Source organism: Pan troglodytes, chromosome 12 (genome assembly GCF_028858775.2).
Source record: "Pan troglodytes isolate AG18354 chromosome 12, NHGRI_mPanTro3-v2.0_pri, whole genome shotgun sequence".
NCBI lineage: Eukaryota > Metazoa > Chordata > Mammalia > Primates > Hominidae > Pan > Pan troglodytes.
This window is the reverse complement of record NC_072410.2, coordinates 80,785,959-80,800,227: the sequence shown is the minus strand read 5'-3', so window position 1 is coordinate 80,800,227 and position 14,269 is coordinate 80,785,959. Positions and strand designations below refer to the sequence as shown.

The 14,269-nt window shown below is 45.6% G+C and overlaps 1 long non-coding RNA gene across 1 annotated transcript in view; it reads right to left on the bottom strand.

Annotated features, from left to right (window-relative positions):
- LOC107973442 (uncharacterized) overlaps positions 1-14,269 on the bottom strand; it is a 1,262,479-nt gene extending 1,248,210 nt beyond the window's left edge. The window contains exon 1 of the long non-coding RNA XR_010149143.1: positions 13,333-14,269. This is a non-coding gene — a long non-coding RNA (uncharacterized LOC107973442). The remainder of the gene's footprint in view (positions 1-13,332) is intronic.

The following is a 14,269-nucleotide window of genomic DNA, read 5'->3' as shown; positions in this document are numbered from 1 at the left end:
TTATAAGAAAAGCTGGTTTGCAAAAGAAGTAAAATCAAGTTGTAAAAATAAAAAACATGATTATCCAATTTTTTAAAATCCTCAACAGGCTGTTTAAATAGCCTAATGATACAGAAGTGGAGAAAAATGGTGACTTGAAAAACAGATCTGAGAAAATCATCTAGAACACAGCAAAAAGATAGTAAAGACTTTTTTAATGAGAAATTGAAAAACATGAACTATTTTTTTTGAGATGAAGTCTCACTCTTGTCCCCCAGGCTGGAGGGCAGTGGCACACTCTCAGCTCACTACAACCTCCACCTCCCGGGTTCAAGCGATTCTCCTGCCACAGCCTCGAGTAGCTGGGATTACAGGTGCCTGTCACCACACCCAGTTAATTTTTGTATTATTAGTAGAGATGGGGGTTTCACCATGTTGGCCAGGCTGGTCTCGAACTCCTGACCTCAGGCTATCCACCCGCCTCGGCTTCCCAAAGTGCTGGGATTACAGGCGTGAGCCACCGCTTCTGGCAAAGAACATGTTTTAATAGCGCTGTATCTGTCAATAAGTGTTACAGAGAGACAAAGGAGAATAAGGGTGAGAGGAAATATTTGAAGAGAAGATGGCTAAGAATTTTCCAGATTTGAGAAAAGCTGATGGGCCTTGAGTTGAAAAAGCATATGGAATAAGTAAAAACAAACACACATTTAGACACATGAATGTGAAACCACAAAACATCAAGGAAAAAGATAATAGTTTTAGGCTAGGCATGGTGGCTCACACCTGTAATCTTTGCACTTTGGGAGGCCAAGGCAGGTGGATCACCTGAAGTCAGCAGGAGTTCGAGACCAGCCTAGCCAACATGATGAAACCCCATCACTACTAAAAATACAAAAAATTAGCCAGGCGTAGTGGCGGATGCCTGTAATCCCAGCTACTCCAGAGGCTGAGGGAGGAGAATCACTTTAACCCAGGAGACAGAGGCAGGAGAATCACTTTAACCCGGGAGGCTGAGGCAGGAGAACTGCTTTAACCCAGGAGGCGGAGGTTGCAGTGAGTCGAGATCGTGTTACTGCACTCCAGCCTGGGCAACAAGTGCAAAACTCCATCTCAAAAAAATAAATAAACAAAAGACAAAACAAAATAAATAAAAAATAATAATAGTTTTAAAGATACTAGAGAGTAAAGACAGGTTATCTTCAAAGAAATATCAGATTGAAGTAGCCTTTTTATTGGCATCAAGAGCTGCTAAAAGATGATGGAATAATATCTTAAAAGTGCTAGCGAAGGAAGAAGTCAATCTGTTGTTCTATCTTCAGCTGGCCCACAGCTGAGACCGCAGACAAAGGAAAGATCATTTCAGAAAAAGATTAAGAGTTAACTAAACACAGATCTTCACTGAAATAACAACTAAAGGATTACTTCAGAAAAAAGAAGATAGAGACAGGAATGCAAGATGCAATTGTGTACAAAGAAAAGTATAAATACTTTGTTAAATCTAAACAGGTACAGATTCTAGAAAATAATGATAAACAGTGGGTAAAACCATGGTAGAACTAAATATTAGACTGTGGTAACATGAAAGATAGAAGCAAAAGTCAAAGCATTCTAAATTCTATATCTCGTTTAGGAAGAGAATAGAAATATCAATTAATTTAAAATTTGTTCGAAAAATATGAAGTATGGCTATTAAAAATGCTAGAGAAACTACAAAAACAATAGAAATACCATGTATAACTTCCACAGTGGAAGAGTCAAGGGAAGAAATACAAAATCTCGACATGGATACATAGTCATAGGGTGAATGTAAAAATCATGGACTGAAGGGATACACGTCAAAATCATGACAGAGGTTGCCTCCAGTCAGGCTTGGAAAGCAGTTCAATGAAGATTTCAGCATTATTAATAGTGGTTTCATTGGAAAACATAATCTAAGGCAGACAATCAAAGCAAAATGTTAACATTTCTTTACACCTAGCAGTGAGATACTACTGTTTTTTCTGTATCTTTCTATAAGTTAAATTTCTTTTTCAATTAAAAAGTTTTTAAAGGAAAGGGATACCAATCCAAAAGGATTTTGTGTTTGGTAAAGAGGTGGTGGAGGAGGGAGTAGAGAGCTGGCCTCTGCTCCATCTCCCCTGCTGTGCTGGAAGGACGATGGCCAGTGGGAAGCATCTAGATGTCACAGGGAGAGGACAGGCTTGAAGAGCAGCCTGCTGATAGAGGACTCCCAGGCCCCATGCCTACCATGCCTCGGTCTTTGCATCCGGTTGCTTTTATACAGAGCTCTAACCATGTGGATAGAACTTTCTACAACAGCCTGTGCTCACCCTACATGAAACCATCCAGTCTCACAAGGCTCCTTGAAGGCACTTGCCTCAGACACCTGCAGGTGGCATTCAGGGGCCCCCAAGAGCACACGCCAGTGTGGCAAACTCATTAGAGGCAAGGATTTGTTGGTATAGATGGAGGATGGTGTTGGAGAAAGGGGCCTATGCTATGTGCCATACATCCTTTCTATAAAGTATCTCGTCTGATATGAGCCTCAAAAACAGCTCTTTAAGATAAGTATTATTGTCTTCACAGCGATTACTACTTTTCCTGTGGCCACTCACCTGGTAAATTGCAAAGTTGGACCTGCCACACAAGAAAAAGGCAGTTATCTCTTGAAGAGGGCAGAGGACAGCCCTCATCCCCACCCCATCTCCTCTAAGGCCCCCAACACCACTGTTAGACCTTGCCCAACTTCCCTCCACCCCCCAAACCTCTGCCCTCTACCCTTGTCACTGAGACACCCCCTGCCACTCAAGGCCATGGAGCCTGCAGGCCCAAGTCTTCAACGTTGGGTTGCACAACTCTGCCCAGGGTAGGCCAGTGGCCCTTCACCAGCTGCGTTCACCTGCAGCCACCAAGCTGCCAGAGTTAACTTGCAATTTACCCAGCCTAGGAGTACAGTGTAAAATGCAAGGCAAGGGGGTCCCCACATTTATCTCCACAATGTGAAAAGAAGTATCAAAAGATGAAGAGATAAGAACTAACATTTGTGGAATGTATGCTTTGTGCATTGTATGGGCTGCTTCGCATATATTTTCTCATTTAATTTTCCCAACAAGGCACAAATATCATTAGCTGCACTTTAGATGTGGAAGGGAGAGAAAGTGCCTTCTCTGAACGTATGAGTTGTTTCTCTTATGGAAAAAGATTGAGGGATAGACCCCCAGGATCCTAAACACATGACTCCTACCCTCCTTATAGCTACCCTCAAAAAGTTCTCCAAGGTTATAAAATGCCCCAGGATGATGACAACAATAACAGTAACAACAACATAACAGTAAATACTTAGTGAGTGCTGAACATGTACCATTCATTATACCATGCCTATAAACACAATGATAACCCCCATTTCACAGAAAAAAAAAAACTGGAGATTTATAGGGGTTATGAAATTTTCCCAAATTGAAGCCCATAGAATGACAGAGTTGAAACTGCAACCTAGGTAATTTGACTTTAGAACCCAAAAGTGTGACCACTGGATTAATTAGGGTTGGATCCCATGTGACAGAAAAGCCTAACAGCGACTTAAATAAGACAGAAGTTTCTTTCTTTCTGAATTAAAATAATGCTAGAAGCTGATGATCTAGGGCTATATGGCAGTTTCTCAATCCTCTGGATCCAGCTCATCACTCTGTCTAATGTATGTACCTCATCCTCCTGTTCTAAGATGGATGCTAGAGTACCAGCCATCACAACTGCATTAGCAAGATAGAGAAAAAGACAAGTGATCAAACATTACCTGTCTTCTAAGGAGGTTCCCTAAAAATCACCAGTGCTAGGCAAAGAAAAACTTTATTCTAGCTGGGCCTTTGTCCCCACACTCTTATCTCGGTGAGCTGGGCTCGACCAAGTATGAACCCAGGACAGACAGGCCTCAGGCCTAGATTAGGACAAAACAGGCCAATGATCTCACTGTCCCCTTTCCACGAGACCTATATCTTGCCACAGATGCAACAAGGGAAAATAAACAAGTTTCTAGAAGGGATGGGAAACAGAGAGGAAATGGACCTAACTCAGGGGCCCAGCAAACATCTCCTCCCTCTCCCACAGTGTTTTTTGTTTTTGTCTTTTTTTAACAGATGAAGTCTCACTGGGTTGCCCAGGCTGGCCTCGAACTCTTGGGCCCAAGGAATTCTCCCACCTCAGCTTCCTGAGTAGCTGGGACTACAGGCTTGTGCCACCATGCCCAGCTACCCCCAAGTGTTAAATATGTCTTTTACTAAAGGTGGGAAGACTTTGGGATTTGAACCACGGTTGACTGACCCCAAATCCGATGTTCTTTCCAGTATACCACATCATCTTTTTTTTTTTTTTTTTTTAAATCAACATTATCCTCCAGTAGTTATTCAAATAAATACAGGGGCCCATGAGGTCAAGTGGCACAGATGTTTCTAGAGCTAGGGAACTGCTCCCAGGGCCCCTGCCACCCAAGCCAAGAGCCACTCTGCATGGCAATGAGAGCTCATGTCCTGAGTCACTCAGTGATGGAGGGAAGCCTGTAGGACTTGACAGACAAGGATCACTTCACGATGAGTCACATTTGATCCTCACTTGGGCCATGAGAAGAGGGGGACTGCTGAAGGGGGTTTTCTAATTCACTGATGTCTGCATTTTCCTATTAACTATATCCTGCGACAGCACAACAGCCCACAAAATGATGGCAACTTCTTTTTACTCTATAAGGGGCTTGCTTCCTCCTGCCCCAAGATCTTTTCCTGCCAGAGACAGTGAAGCAGGTTGTTTGGACCTCATCACTTGACCTCATGGACATTTGTCCCAGAAAGACATTCGAGCTCACACCTAGTAAAGATGCCCTTCGGGTTTCATCTTTCCTTCTGTCACTCTACATCATAGCCCCCTAGAAAACGTCCTATGGCCAATACGATAATTGGTATGAAAGTCAATTCTTTTTTTTTTTTTTTCTGTAATAAAACGTAACTGCTCAATGAATCTTCTCTTCCTATAACATTTACACAAAGCTGAATTGATTCAGGTAGAAATAATTCCAATAAAATGAAAATGGGAAAAAAAAAGAAATGTTCTAATGGTATCATTAGAACACCATTAGAAGAAGTAAAAAGCACACTGGTCCCTTTAGAGGAGGCAAAACTTATCCTAGCACTTACCTCTAAAGGAAGTTTCTCACATGGAAGTTCCATGTTCACCTCTAGTGCTTTCGAGTCACCAGCTTCTTTGTGAATGTGATAAAATCTGTTAACCCATTCCCCAGAAAAAAGCACACGCAACAATCCAACTACATTTTTCAATTTCTAGAAATTCACAGGCTCCAGAAACCCATCCATAAATCCCAAGTTAAGAATCCCAATCTAGATTATGTGTATGAGAGGGACACTTGCCTCAAACCGTTTCCAGGTGAGAAGGAGGCAGAGAAGGGACTAAGGACTGATGGGGAACAACGTTGGCAGGAATTCCTGAGAAGTGTCTGTGTTGAAATGGGAGCCATCATATGCCTTTAAGCCTTTCCAAACATTCACAATTAGAAATGTATAAACTCTTTCAATGTTTAGTTCTCTCCCTCCTCTGCTTTTTAAATTAAAGACCTATTTTAATATAGTGAACTAATACCAAGGGCTGGTGACAAAGGGAACTTTACCTTGACGCCAATTATTCTTACAGGCTTAGAGTTGGGGTATGAACCACCAAGAAAGCGAGCCTAGAAGTACTGGGCTGCAGGCAAGATGACAAAGACTGAGAATCAAAGCACTCTAATCCTCTGAGTTCATGAACCCCTGGTACGAGGAATGAGGAAGGGCTTGGCTATCAGACAGACATGCATGTGGATATCACTTACTGCCTCCATGATTTCAGCAAGTCATTCCATCTAAATCATGTGCTCAGTGTCTGGCACATTGTAGATACCAAATAAACAAGGGTTCCCTTAGAGAATTGACACACCTAGTGATGTAATTACCTCAGTGCCCCAGGGCGATAAGGAGGCAGAATGCCCATCCTTGGGGTTCTCAAGGGTGTGCTTTGAGATTCATTAGATGCAGGGGGTTGGGTGGCAAGGTAGAAATCTCAGACTCACTCATAAAGACACAGAACCCAGCAGCACAGCTGAGAACCACTCTCTGAGGAGAAATTCAAGGCTGAAATGGAGGCAGCCCTTTTGTGGAAAAGGGTGAAAGAAAAGATTTTTAAATAGCCATCAAAGATGGAACAGGCAGCACCAAAGACAAGGCATGGTGCCTGGGGAAGGGTTAGAGGTGATGCTGCTGTTGACATTTCGACCAAAGAACAATTCCTGAGTCCCATCTCCACTGCCAGGAGTCAAACCAAGTTCTGCCTGGGGGTTCTAGAGACCTCTTCAACCCACCCTTCCTCATGCCCTGTCTCACCATCCAGAAGCAGCGGTAGCTGGCTCTGCCTACCCTCAAGGATAGCAACTACCACCCAAAGTGAAATAGGTCAGCCCAGCCTTTTCCCCATATGAAATTATTTCCAGAAAGAAAAATCTGCCAAGAGACAAGTGCTGCCAAAAGTAGGGAGAAGAGATGGTGTGTTGGAGCCACATGGGACACTTCTGGCACTGCCCATACCCAAAAGATAACAGAGGAATCACATGCATGAGGAAGGGACATCTTCCTTCACAGTCTCCATCCCCAGACATTTATTTGGAGAGAGCATGTCTCTGTCCTCTAGAACCGAAAGGTGCTGTACTGGTCTTGCCGGTCTTCCTGAGAGGAGCCATGCAGAGACAAGCCTCTCCCCAGTTCCACCCCTCCTCCTTTGGGCACCCCTTCTCCCCACACATCAAATTAGCCTGAGAGACCAATCCAGAATACAAGGAAAGGAATGCAGGCAGGGAATCTCAGAGCCTCTCCCCGCTGAGCTTATCTCCCTCCTCCGCCACCCGCCATCTCAGGCTTGCTCCCCCTTGGTGGAGTTCAAGGCAGGCTTATTTCCTCCAAGGTTGTCACAGACCAATTTTCTAAACTGCATGGAAACAGAAAACAAACAGAAAACCAAACCTACCAAAGCTCAAGTCTCAAGAACAGCTTGGCAGGCCTGAGCAACGTGCTAACAATTTCATGCTGTTTTAAGAGTTTCTAACTAAGCAACGTGTACCAATAACCAGATGTGCCCCAACACTGGAAGAGGAGAACATGGGCTTCTAGGGACAGAGATTTAGAAAACAGGAAAATACTCATCAAGAAACACAGCTTCCAAGCATGCTGGGCCTGGGGTTAGAAGGGAGGTTGTCTCCATTGGCCTGGACATGCCAAACTCACACTCATTCAGTTAAGTTGCAGATATTTTGATCAATGCCTGCTTTGTGCAAGTCACTATGCTGGGTACTTGGGATACCAAATAGATGCTCAGAGCCTGTGCAGGACAAAGTCAAGGGAATAAATATAATCACAACACAATGTTATGCTCTGAAATGGAGAAGAGAAGCCCAGGAGAAAAGGGTTGATTCAGGGTGCTTCTTAGAGAAAATTTGATTTCATTTCTTTCAATATATACATGGAACACTTATTATATGCTTAGGATACAGAAGGGAAAAGTCAGGCATAATTCCATCTAATAGGGAAAGCAGTAGTCATCAAATAAGTGAATAAGAACTGTAGACTGTGCCTGCAGCTGGTGACTTGAGTATTTACTCAGCACCCACTGCATGCAGGCCACTGGAGCTGGGCTCAGCATAAATGCTCACCAGCCAAGAGCCATACAACGTTTGAAGAAAGCCAGACCCACCTCTTGTTTACAGGCATATTATGGCTTGTGAATGGGTCTAAATTTCCCCATGAGATGAATCATCTCCAGGTCTCTGTCACCAGGGCCCCCACCCAACTCTGAGATGACCACCGACCACTGAGGCTGGCAGAGGCCAGAGCCCTGGGCTGTAAGCTGCCCCGTGGGACCATCCCCATAGAGTGGGGTGAGGGGTAACCCAGGACAGAAGGGTCCTTTAGACTTATATCCCATTAGTTTATCTTACCACCTGCTTGCAGTACACAACAATATTTTTTAAAGCCTTGAAATTATTGTGAAATAACATTCATATTGCATTTGAGGTTTAAACTTGTTAACTTGATAAATATAAACATGTAAGTTATAACACGATTTTGTAATGTAACACTCTATTTTGGCAATTCTTCTTTTTTTAAATATACTTGGAAGTAAAAAATAAAAAGTAGCTAGCCTGGGTTGGCCTCTCCTGGCCTGAGAGGTCGCTCCAAGTCAGGAGTCCTCCTATGCCTCAGGAAGTCCCTGGTTCCTAGCAAAAAGTCCATTAGCTCAGGCTTAATGCTATCCTAAAGCCAGTGGCCTTCTTTATGAGGGCTGTTTTTGTCACCTGTTAACTTGTTTATTGCACCAGTAGTGGAGTGGGGAGGGGAGGATGGGCATGAAGGTCACAAGTAGGTGGCAATTGCACACCTCAGGCCTGAGCCTCTCCTTGGTCATTATTTTCCCAGAATGACCTCTGGGTGGATAGAGGCTGAGGGTACAAAGCCCTCCTTGAACTAACACATGACAAGCCAGCACAAAAGAACTGCAAACAGGCCCCTAATTAATGGGTTTGCTTAGAGCTGTTTCCCTGTTTAGGGACTTCATCCCAATAATTGCAGGCTCCATAATCATTAATCAGTCACCACTACTTTTCTGGGTGCCGACCACAAGCCCAGCTCTGTTCCAACAACCATGAGGAGAGAAGAGCAGAGAACAGGAACTCAGATTTATTAAGTGCCTGCCCTACGCTAGGCACTGTGCCACGGGCTTAGTTTGCATAAGCTCGTAAATCCTCACAATGATCTGGAGAGGAAAGCATTATTATCCCCCTTGTACAGATGAGGAAACTGAGTCTCAAAGAAATTAACTAGCTCAAAGTCATCAGCTTGTAAGTGAGAAGCAGTTTGAACCTGGGTCAGGCCAACTCACAAGACTTGGTTCTTGCACTCTGGAAGGTAAGAGACTAACTGTATTAGTCTGTTCTCATCCTGTTATAAAGAACTGCCCAAGACTGGGTAATTTATAAAGGAAGAAGTCTAATTGAGTCACAGTTCCACCGGGCTGGGAGGCCTCAGGAAACTTACAAACATGGCAGAAGAGGAAGCAAACATGTCCTCCTTCACACAGCGGCAGGAAGGAGAAGTGCGAAGCAAAGGGGGAAAACCCCCTTATAAAACCATCAGATCTCGTGAGAACTCATTATCCTGAGAACAGCATGGGGGTAACCACCCCCATTATTTAATTACCTCCCACCGGGTCCCTCCCATAACATGTGGGGATAATGGGAGCTACAATTCAAGATGAGATTTGGGTGGGGACAGAGCCAAACCATATCACTGTTCAAAAATGACACAAAGGGACAAGAGCTCTAGCTGGGCTGTGCAAGCACACTCTCTGGACCATAGGAGCCTAGAGAGGGCAGGGGACAACAGGGCTGAGGTCCCAAGAGAAGACTTCTCAAAGGAAAGGCAGCACACACTAGGCTCTGAACAGTGGAGAGGATGGCACACATTTAATAAATTGTGCTCGGCACTTTCTCCAACCACTAAGTTCAGGTTTGGAAATGACTGTGCAATTTGTGCCTCACTTGGGGCCAATAAACATTTAGTAAAATGTCCAAGGAGGACATGTAGAGACACACACACAGACACACACACACACGCAGATCCACCTCGGCAGCTCCAGATAGCGCCTGGAACTGGCACAATGAGAAAGGACTTCAGCAGGCAGCAAGTTACTGGCATCAGACACCAGCAGGGATTAGGGCGAGGGCCAAACTGAGAGGAGGAGATGTGGAGCCAGCGGGTCCTGTGACCACCCTGGACCTGGAAGGCTGGCAGCTCCCTGGGAAAGTCTCATCCAAGTGCCCAATTTAGATCTTGCCCCAGAACTTGAGAAATGCCAGGGAAGAGGAAAGGAGCCAGGAAATGATGATGAAGAGCAGGGACTTAACGAGAACTGGACCCTCTCTCCTTTCCCAGTCATTCCAGCCACACCCCCAGCTCTGAGCTCCCACTTCTCAACCCCCTAAACACACACTAGTTGGGTATTCAGACCCCTCAGCTTCACAGGAAGTAATGCATACATCACAATCCTGTCAGGATTCACCTATCAGTCTCTCCTGGGTGCTGGCTCTGTCCACATGAATGTCTCCATCAGGCAGAGACTCAGGGCCCTCAGGCCAAGCTTGGGCCTGGTTAGAGGTAAACATATGAGAGCCAGCCAAGATCTGGCCAAAGGGGCTCATGCCAGCCCAGCCCCAACTGCGGTATATGTGCTGGCCTGGAGGAATCCCACAGGACAAGCTGTTCTTTCCTAGAGCTGGGATAAGGAAGTGAGCCTGACCCCGGGGTCACCAAAGCCCATCTTCCATGACTCACAGGGCCTAACACATTGTCTGTATGACAGTCCACAGCACATTGACTTTGCCAATAGGCTGTGACTCTGGATTAGGTTCCAGAGTGAATTGCTGGCCTGGAGGCCCAAGTCAGCTCTTTTTCACCAGTTAGGCCGCCCAGCCTTCTGGAAAAGAGCATTGTGGTCCTGGAGAAAAGGCATGGAGGTCTGGGCCCTGGCTGAGAACCTACAAGCTAAACCCCAAAGAGTCAGCAAGGCCCAGACCCATTACCAGTCAGGATGCCTCACCTGGAGACCCACCTCTCACTCAGATGCCCCAGCCCTAAGCAAAATCTGCATGAGAACCAACCCTCTTGGACTAGGGGACCCTGCAAATAAGAGTCGAGGAGGCCTGTCCTGTCCTGCAGCTGCCCCTCCCTTCACCTGGCTTCTCTCCCAATCTTCCACAGAGCCTCTCACTCTTCCTGACCTAAATGAAGTGGCCAGAGAAGCAAAAGGCCCATTTATCATTTTAATTAACCACCAGATACCGACGTTCTCTGGAGAGCCCTCCCACATCGCATCTAGGCTGCCTGTGGGAGAAGATGTTCTGGAAAGACCATCAGGAAGGAGGCACGGCAAGACAGAAAACAGAGAAGGAGACAGAAGACCCTGGATTTCCCGAGCTAGAATCCCAGAAGGAACACAAAAACCAAGTCTGTGACCTTCATTTAAACGGCAGCACTGTATTATTCTGGGAAGACGGTAGTGTCAGGAGGAAGTGGGGAGGACTTCCAACAGTAGATATTCGAAGTGAGAGCTCCCCTGGGAGGCCTGCCAGCTCTCCCAAGCCTCACCATGCCTGCGGGGCCTGACCAGCAGAGGAGCCTCACGAAGGGGTCACTCACCCTCTAGAACATCCAGAGAAAACTGGCCATGGCTCCAGAACCTGGCCCAGCCCATTTTCCAGCCTTCACGTGCCCTCCTGAGCTTAAGGCTAATTGGTTCACATACTGCTTCAGGACAGACAAGTACCAGCTTAGACCTTTAGAAGGACAGGCTGGAGGGACAAGCCAAGGGTACCCTTCCTGATCATCCTGTGTCTGGCTGCACATCCCCAGCTAAGTAACCAGCAGTGGTGACCTCTCCCTCCCTCCTTCTCTCATCTTGCACTTCTCTCTGGCTGTAGCTGTGCATCTCTTGCTGGCAGCTGGCTCTTCCCCACTCTCTGCCTCCCTTTCTCCAAGCCCCTTCACACTCTGAAGCCTGTGAACCCAGAAAATCTGAGACAGGTCTCAGTTAATTTAGAAAGTTTATTTTGCCAAGGTTGAGGACGCGCCTGTGACACAGCCTCAGAAGTCCTGACGACATGTGCCCAAGGTGATCAGGGCACAGCCGGGTTTTATACATTTTAGGGAGACATGAGACAGCAATCAACATATGTAAGAAGTACATTGGTTTGGTCTGGAAAGGTGGGACAACTTGAAGCAAAGGCTGGAAGACTCTTCCAGGTCACAGATAGGTGATACACAAATGGTTACATTCTTTTGAGTTTCTGATTAGCCTTTCCAAAGTAGGCAAATCAGATATGCATCTATCTCAGTGAGCAGAGGAGTGACTTTGAATAGAATGGGAGGCAGGTTTGCCCTAAGCAGTTTCCAGCTGGAGTTTTCCTCAGTGATTTTGGGGGCCCAAGATATTTTCCTTTCACAAGCCAGCAGGGAATGAGCTGTTCTGAGTTGAACAGAACGGGAAACTGCACTTTTGACTCTGAATGTATTTCAATGGAGCAGCCTCTGCTGAAAGCCGGGCTCAGACACTGAACAGCCGCTTCAGGGAGATGCAATGGTTGCAACTTGTGAACCGTGCTTTCCTTTCCACCCCCTTTTCTCTACATTTGTCTGATTCACCAGCAGCTCAACACGTTGCCTCCAGCCCAATTCCCTCTGAAGAAAGTATGCAGATGATTCATCTTCTCTGAAAAAACTACCCATCCCAGGGTAGTGCCCAGCCTCCTTTCTCTTGGGCATATACAGCCTAAACTCGGCAAGCAACAACAAGAGAGGAGGGTATTCTAGAGGAACTCCCAGAAACCACCTCACCACCAAGGACTGCAGGTGAGCCCGGCAGAGTGAAGTTCAAGGACATTGTCCATAGGCACGGAGTCACACACACGCACACACACTGGGGCTAGTTTGGGGACCCTGAGCAACACCTGTAGAACACAGGTGAAGTCCATGGGTAGCTATTAGAATCCTGTTCTCAGCCGGGCACGGTGGCTCACACCTATAATCCCAGCACTTTGGGAAGCCAAGGCAGGCAGATCACCTGAGGTCAGGAGTTCAAGACCAGCCTGGCCAACATGGCAAAACCCCATCTCTACTAAAAATACAAAAAATTAGTCAGGCGCGGTGGCAGGCGCCTGTAATCCTAGCTACTTGGGAGGCTTAGGCAAGAGAATCGCTTGAACTCAGGGGGCAGAAGTTGCAGTGAGCCAAGATCACAACAGTACACTCCAGCCTGGGCGACAGAGCGAGACTCCATTTCAAAAAAAAAAAAATCCTGTTAGAATCCTGTTCCCTGTTCTACCTGGGAACAGGACTCTAACAATCACCCATAGACATAACGTCACCCCAAGACGGCAAGAGCCAGCTCAAGGCCTGGAGAAAGCCCCACTCACAGGGCAGATTTTTTAACACTGAGAATTTAGGGTTGTGTATGGAAGAGGGTTGTCAGATAAAATACAGGATACCAGGATAAAACTGAATTTCAGATAAACAAATAATTTTCTAGAATAAGTACGTCTCAAATATTGCATGAGTCATACTTATGCTAAAAATTATTTATCTGAAATTTGAATCTAACTGGGTGCCATGGGTTTTTATTTGCTAAATCCAGCAATTCTACAACTACTTGACTCCACAGTCATGTTAGAAATGATGACAGTATCACAGAGTAAAAAGAACAAGAAAATTGCAATCAGCTCACCTTTTGCTTATCCGTCAGGGTCTTCCTCTCGGTCCCGGCGCACCCAAGTTCTCCACCATAACCTCTCTTGCCTCCATCCCACCTGACCCCTTAGCTGCTCTGAGATCCTGTGGCCCCAGGTGTAGGCCAGTGCTTTTATCTCTTAACTCAGCTGCATTGAGGTTGAATTTTTCAAAAGGAACTTTATTAGAAAACTAGAGGAGCATATAAATATCTGAATTCATAAAAAAAAAAAGAATCGTAGTTATCACATGTAAGGAGATCAAATATCAAAGCCCTGGAAACTAAGTCTAGCCATGGCCTGCTCATTCTTTTTCTCCAACTGTTACTGGATCCACTGACTTGCAGTGAGGGTTTTTAAGCTGGTTGTACCTTCAGTGAAGCTGAACCAACATTCTGGAAGGGAGGCTCCACTAGCTGCATATTACAATCACCTAGGAATCGTTTTGCCGCCTATCCTAGACCAATTAAATCAGAATTTATGAGAGTACGGTTTGGGCATCGGGAGATTTAAAAGCTCCCCAGGTGATTCTAATATGTATCCACGGCTGAGAACTCATGCACGTTGGAATCACCTGAAAACCTGTTAAAAAATTGCTTGCCTCCCACCCTCAGAAATTTGGATTTAATTGGTATGAGGTGTGGCCTGAGCATTGGGATTTTTAAAAGCTCTCCAGATGATTTTAATGTGCAGTCAAGTTTGAAAACCCCAGCTACGCACACTTTAATAGAGTCCAAATCTCCTGGGGATTTTTAAACTGGAGATGCCGGGGTGGGGCCTGAGATTCTACGTGTCTAACAAGTCTCACAAGTCCGAGGTGATACGATGCTGCTGGTCTTCATACAACGCTTTGATTAGTAAGGTCCTAGATCAATGGGTCTCAAGACGGGATATACAGTGGAATTACCCGGGGAGCCTTAACAACTACCTCAGTCT